The following is a 7,581-nucleotide window of genomic DNA, read 5'->3' on the forward strand; positions in this document are numbered from 1 at the left end:
TATATAAAGAAGTATTGTAGAAGTTTTCAAATTCCAAAACGGTGAGCCAATGGGTCTTCCTATCCAAATTTCAATTTTCAACCGTAGGATCTTTCATCAACTGTATCAGTTCAATTTTATTATTTCTGTTTTATTTGAGTTGTGTGTGATTCTTAAAATATTGATTTTAATTAATTAATGATGTGTACGATTTTTAATTACAGTTAATTGAAAAATTTGATAAGTTAGAATATAATAAAATATTAATAGAAAAATGTAACTAATATTATATTAATATTATAAAATAATAAATAATTTAAGATAAAATAAACGACTAATAAAAAATTTAAATTGAGATGGAAGGAGTACTTTTGCAGTGAAATCATATATGTATTTTTAAATATGTTTTTTGAATTATTATAAGAACACTATTTCATTTAGGCTTAGTTCAACCGGTAAAAATGTTGAAATTATTAGATTGAATATCATGTCATAGATTCGACTTGTACGAGTTTTTATTATTATTTTATCTAAAACAAAAACAACACTATTTCAAATTTTCTTAAATTGTTATCTTAATGTGTTTTTCTTCTCTGTATATCTCTCTCATCAAAAGTTTAAAATGATAATAATTATTATCCTTTTATTAATTATATATATTTTTTCATTTGATTAATTAATAAAAGGATGAATCTGTCATCGCCCTTCCACTTTTACCTCTCATCTCTCAAAGTAGATGAAAAAATTATTTTTATCATTTTTTGTTCCATACCACCTAATAAAGTCAAATTTTTTAAAAATTTAACATTTCAACAATTTCATATTTTCACATTTAAAAAAAAATCAAGAAAAATTATGTTTAAGAAGTTTCACATTAAATCAAAATTTTAATTTTTTTTAAATTATCGAAAAATTGTATTTTAAAAGTTTCACATTCAACTAAATTTTTGAAATTTTAAAAAAATTTCAGTTCGGAAATTTTCATATTTAATAAAATTTTCAAATTATTAAAAAATTATATTTCAAAAGTTTTATGTTCAACCAAAAAAATTACATTTCAAAAATTTCACATTCAACTAATTTTTAATTTTCTTTAAGAAAAAATGAGAATTCATGTTTCGAAAATTTTAAATTTAACAAAAATTTTAAAGATGGAGAAATTTTTTTTTCTTATATTTTAAAAAATTAAATAGTTAAAAAGACCCAAATTTATTTTATATAATTTGAGGAGTGGAAGATAAAGTGTACTATTGAGTGACTTAATTCATTTCTGGGCCTAATGAACTCAAAATCCCTTAAACTAGCTCAACAACGATTTCGGGCCAATTCCATCACGGTAAATCTAAAAGAAAACAAAAATATAAAAAATTTACCTTATACCCCATACTTATCTATACCTCTACCACTTTTTAAAAATGTGAAATATATTTTTGATTTTTTTTTTACTGTGTTATCAATTCAAACTCTCTATATTTTTACCTTTCAAAGATTTCCTGAAGAAAAAAAAAGTTTTGTAGAAGTTATTGAAAAAGATTTGTGGTAGAGAAAAGTTTATGGAAAAACTTTTTGAAAGTTTTCTGGTATAAAAGATTTATACCAAAAAACTTTTAAAAAAATTTCAGAAGAATAAAAAGGTGTGTACTAGAAACTTTTTAAAAAGTTTAAGTACAAAAGATAAAAAATGTATACTACCGAAAAACTTAAAAGTTTTTCGATACAGTAGCGGTTTACTAGAAAAAAAATTCACAAGTTTTTCGATACACACTAAATTTTTTTATTTACAGATTTTAAGATTTAAACGAGGACACAAATATCATTTTCTTTATATTTATGGTGGTAACAGTTAAATGTGGGAGATATAAGATAATTTTTTTTTTTAAATTCCTAAACTCCACAATTATAAACTTATCCTACGAAATCCCCTAAACAAGACCTTGATGTTTTTTTTAAATAAATTTAAAAAATTTATGCGACTCCACATAATTCTAAATGTTTTTCCACAAATTCAGAGTATAGATTTTTTCTAAACAATGTGCATTTTGGAAAATTTTAACTAAATTTGCTAATATAAAGGTTTTTTTTAAAAAAAAAAAGAAATTAAAGTTTCAATTTTTAAAGCAAAGTTTAGAGTTTTTTTTAAATATTTTGGGTTTTCATATTTTAAACACGAAGATATCATTTGCAATCCTATTTAGCATTAAATATATTTAATTAAAATATTTTAAAAATAAACCTTTTGATACTTAATTATAATTTGTTCCTCACTATAAAGTTATCTAATTACAATTATAATTACGAATTTAGTGTTGTAAAAAATAGTGTAGTAAATATAAAAAATTGTTGATGGAAGGATGAATTTAATTTTAGAAAATACCAACAACTTCAACTTCAAATATCATATTTAGTCATTACATTATTAATATTTTAAAATGATCAGTTAATTTTTTTAATTAACTTCGCCACTTTATTGATACTTGGAGAGTCTATAAAGACATTAACTTAACAATGTCGAAGATGAATTAAAAACTAAATAAATAATATCAAATATACTAAGTCATTTTTCGAGACTATTTTAGAATATTTATAATGTGAAACACTAAATTAATAATATATTTTAACTGCAATTTTAAGAGAGTTTAAGTGTTAATTTAAATAGTTTGAGTTAAGTTGAATCTCTTCAAGTCCCACTAGGTCATGACCATATTCATTAATTATGAAGGGAAATTCCCTTAAATTAAAAAAGAAAAAAAGACAATTTTAGGTAGATGGAGTTTCCATCAAGTAAATCCACCCATTACATATCCCAAAATGATCACTACCCAACAAATTAGCTTTTATAGTTTTACCATCAACTTTCCATCACAATTTGAGGAAGCCATTGAACTCATTCTTTATTTTGTTTCCTAAAGATATAGTATAAATATCATGCATGCACCTGTAAAATCAAGTTACTCCCTTTCCCTTTACTATCCAAAAAGTTTTTGTCTCCTTTATGGTATACTTCTAAACAGTACTAATGTATGATTGTGTCTATTATAGATGTGATGATCATATTAACAATTAATGGGAAATGATTTTGCTTTTCCAAAATTCACTTTTAGTTAGGACTTCACATCATGTCAAATATTGTATCTGGATATCAGAGGTGTTTGAAATTGAAATTCAATCCAATTAAAAATCGTAAATTGATTATAAAAAATAAAAAATTTGAATAAAATCAAATATTATTAGATGTATTTAGATTTTATTTTCAAAAATAGTAACATCATATCGAAATTCTATTTTTTTTTTTTAAATTGAATCAAACTAAGGTAAATCATGTGGATAACTATCAATTATATTTATTTATTGACTTAATTGCAGTTTTAGTCCCTCTATTATTACTAATTTACATTTAAAAGTCGACAATTTTGTTTCATCTTTCAGATTTTTTAACTAAAAAATACATAATGGACATATTTTTAATTACGTGATATACAATTCTATGATATAGAATTATCTAGATGCATTAATTATTCGTATGTCATTAATTAAATTAAAAAAATAAAAAAATTCTGAAGTTGAAAGCTTGGTTTTTAATGTTTTTAATTCAAATTCATAGTTGTTAATCATTTTACATTATCGAATCATATATCACGTTATTTAAAACATCTCACGTCGTTATTTTTTAATTAAAAAATCAGAAATAGAAACCAAAGCTGTGACTTTTAAAATAGAGGGATCAATTTCGTAAATCAGTAAAAATATGACTAAAATTGCAATTATATTTTATTTATTATATAGTAACAAATATTGTATTAATAAATTATTTATTAATTTTATTTTTTTAATAATATTTATTTAGTTTAATATATTTTTATTAGTGTTTCATATATTTTAAACATAATTTTTTTTTACTTATGTTTCAAATATAATCAATCAACGTTATTTCATAATATTGGTTTTTAGTATATTATATATTATATTTTGTTTCAAATTGTTACTTTAACGAAGTTTTATAGCATTAGTCTTAAAACCATTTTTTATAATTGTAATTTGGATTAATAAAAATATTGATGTAATTTAAACAATATTAATTAGAATCAGATTAGAACTTTTAAAGTGTCATTTAAATAAAACTACAAAAATTTTAATCTTTAGATCAATAAATTTTTACTTCAGAACTGATTCAAACCTTATCGCAAAGACCCCTAATCATACCACCAGGGTCACATACAAAATCATATTTGATGTCAAGGATGTTTTGTCTCGACCCTCTCATCTTAATCAATAATAAAGGTTTTTGCTTATCTAACAAAAAAACAATAAAGATTATTTCAAATTGATTTGATGAATGTATAATATAAGTTGTTCAATGATTGTGACCTCAATAAATAATCTCAATCATTAATTTAATGTTAGATAAACTTTAATTAATGATTGAAATTATTTATTGTTTATAACTTATATACTAAATATGTTCAAAAAGACTATTGACGGTCCAAAACCCTTAATAATTAGTGGTAAAAAAGCCCTTAAAAATATTGAAGCTTGATTTTACGGACAATAAGATTACCGACGATCCAAACCCTTTCAAAATGTATGGAGAAAAAAATTGAATTGGTGGCACCAATTCAGTCATATACTTTGTTGGCATTTATAGGAGTTTAGACCGCCACAAATTATTATTTGTGCAGTCTAATCTAGACTACTGGAAACACTATTTCCTCTTTATATAAATCATACTCAACTCTTTTAATTTGCATTTCTTACTTTCATTTTCTCTCTAAATTTTTTCTCATATATTCTTTTCAACTTCTTTCTATAATTTACTAATCTATTTATGTATTTTTTTCCCTCTAAGTTGTGCCTTTTGTGATGGATTCAACCGCCACTAAATGGTCTTTTTTTTTCTTCATGGTTTTAAATCCCAATTATTAGTGACGGTTTAAAGAGGAAGTAACCTTAAAAAACATTGGCTATTATCGAGGGTTAAAGCTTGTGACAATTTTATTTGTTGTAGATTCTTAACCGCTACAAGATTTTCCGTAACATTGAATAATTGACGATATTTTTCCAATAATGATAGAATTTGATTGCAAATAATTAATATTTTTCTTGTAATGTAATAGGAAATCTCTCTGATTAAAAAAAAATAAAAGATTCATTACTACAATTTTTGGTATATAAAAAATTAAAAGTGGCGATATAATTAAACTTTCATACTCTCAAAACTATAATAATTAAGTTCTCAATTTTGGGAAATAAAATGGAATGTTACTCAATACTCTTGTAACACTAAGTATAACAATTAACCCCTCTTAATTTACATTGATCGTGAGAAATATGATTGACTATAAGTTATATGCCAATATTGTGAGATACAAAAACATAGTAATAGAGAGCTTAGATTGTCTACTATTGCACAAACATGATACAATACAAGTGATATGGTAGATATTTGACTTCCTTAACTATTTATTCGGTGATTCGATACTTTATCAATGTGTGGGAAAAAACATTTGTCGGAAGATGTTAATATCTTAAATGGATCTCAGTTGTCTCGAGAGAATGGTCTACGCAATTGCACGAAGAGATTGGTCTACGCAGTTGCACGAAGAGATATTTTAATTAACCAAAAACTATTGCATCATTATTGACTACGTAATGAAAATCAAAATCTAAGTACTCCATCTGAAATGAAATATAAGCAAAATTGATGTATGAAAAGTTGATGTATCTGGTTGAAAATTAAGACCAAATACATAACTTTTTAGATACTCTTACTTATATTTCATTGGAGAGGAGTATCACATGAAACGTTTGTTGTGGTCTCTTGGCAATCTATCATGGTAGGTCTTATAGGGTATGCAAGTGTTGTTGTGGCTTGTGTGGAGAATCCCTCAATCTCAAAAAGATCAGAACTTCCATCACTAGTTAAATCTTCATCCATTACACTTGACTTTGGTGAACTTGTTGGTTGAAAAACATGCAATGAATCTAGTGGTTGCTCTTCTTCTTCATGGACAACATTTAGAACAACATTTGGCTTTGGTGATGAGGTTGTTGTTTCTAAGAATAGAGGAAAAGTAAAGCCTTCATTTAATGACTTATGATCATCATCATCTATTGTCAACTTGGTTTTTGGTGTTGTATTGTGATTCAAAGAACTTTTTGTAATTTGGTTTTGTGAGAGTGTTTGAATTTGAGGTGTTGGTGTTGGAGTTGAAGTTGAGGTTTTTGGTTTTAGTGTGTTATCTTTGATTTGCAAAGATTTTTTATCCAAACAAGGACACTTTTTTCTTAAAAGAGATATAGTTTGGGATAAAGAAGCTTTGATTTTCTTGGAGAGTGAAATTTCATTATTTTTTATAGGGTGAGATTTTAAACCAACCTTGCTATTTGAAGATATAGTAGATGAAGAGGATTTTGATGGTGTTGTTGAAGTTGAAGCATGAAATGAATGATCTTTGTTAATGGTCATTTTTTGGAGTAGGTCATTGTTGTTGGTTTCTTCATTGGAATTGGAATCATGATCAAGAACTATGCATTCACCACAAGGTTCTTTTTTATTTCTCTTGATAGGTGAATTTGGATTCATGTTGTCATGAATTTCTCTTTCCATTTTTCTCACTCTTTTTTTTAGGGATTTTAAACTAAAGATTAGAGAAAAAATTGCATTTAATATTATATTCCTTATGCTTCTATATATTTGTGTGGGTGTGTTAGGACTGTTTACTAACTTGTCATGTCACCAATCATAAAGTAATAATAAAGGAAAAAAGAAAGTTTCACATCCAAGTTATGAATAGGAACCTTAGATGTCAATGGATGGTTGTGAACTTTTAAGTTATAAATTAAGCATAAAGTTAATGAGTAACTTTTAAGCTCTCATTTTAAAATTTGTGTCAATTTTGTATATTTTTTCTTTTATCTAAAACTAAATTATCTTTTCTTCTCCTTTGTTATGCCTTATAGCTTTTTGGGTCTTGACAATTCAATTGTCAAATAAAAATAGATTATTCTAATACATAATTCGACTAGAAGACCAATAAAAATCAAGCAAAAATTATTTTAGTTAGGGTTGAAATTCTGCCTTATAACTTTCTCAATTAAGGTACTTAATTAAACTAAATGATATTAACTATAGTGAAACTTTGTTGCAAAAACTACTATGAAGATCTAGTGAACCATAATTAAAGAATGAGAAAAGTAAGGTGTAAACTTGTTCCCTTTTTTCTTTTAGTAAGTCGTTTTACAATAAACATATATGTATTATTTGAAAAGTATATTGAGTAGATTGGTATATAGAATAATATAATGAAACAATAACATAAATATTGAACATTAAATCAATATAATTACATGTGTTGTTGTCAAACATTAATATATATTAATTATTAAATATGTCTTCTATCTTAAGTATAGGTGTTATATAGAATATTTTTAGGGTTATATATTGTTAGTTGATATCTCCTTTTAAATATCAATTAACCAAACACATTTTGTCGATTTTTTATTCATGAAAAAATAATAGCTATTAAATAAATTCTAAATATTTTTTTTGACTTTAGACAACGAATAAAATTTGTTATTAAAAGTTATAAAATCGTTGCTAGAAGT

This window comes from Cicer arietinum, chromosome 2 (assembly GCF_000331145.2).
Source record: "Cicer arietinum cultivar CDC Frontier isolate Library 1 chromosome 2, Cicar.CDCFrontier_v2.0, whole genome shotgun sequence".
Classification (NCBI taxonomy): Eukaryota; Viridiplantae; Streptophyta; class Magnoliopsida; order Fabales; family Fabaceae; genus Cicer; species Cicer arietinum.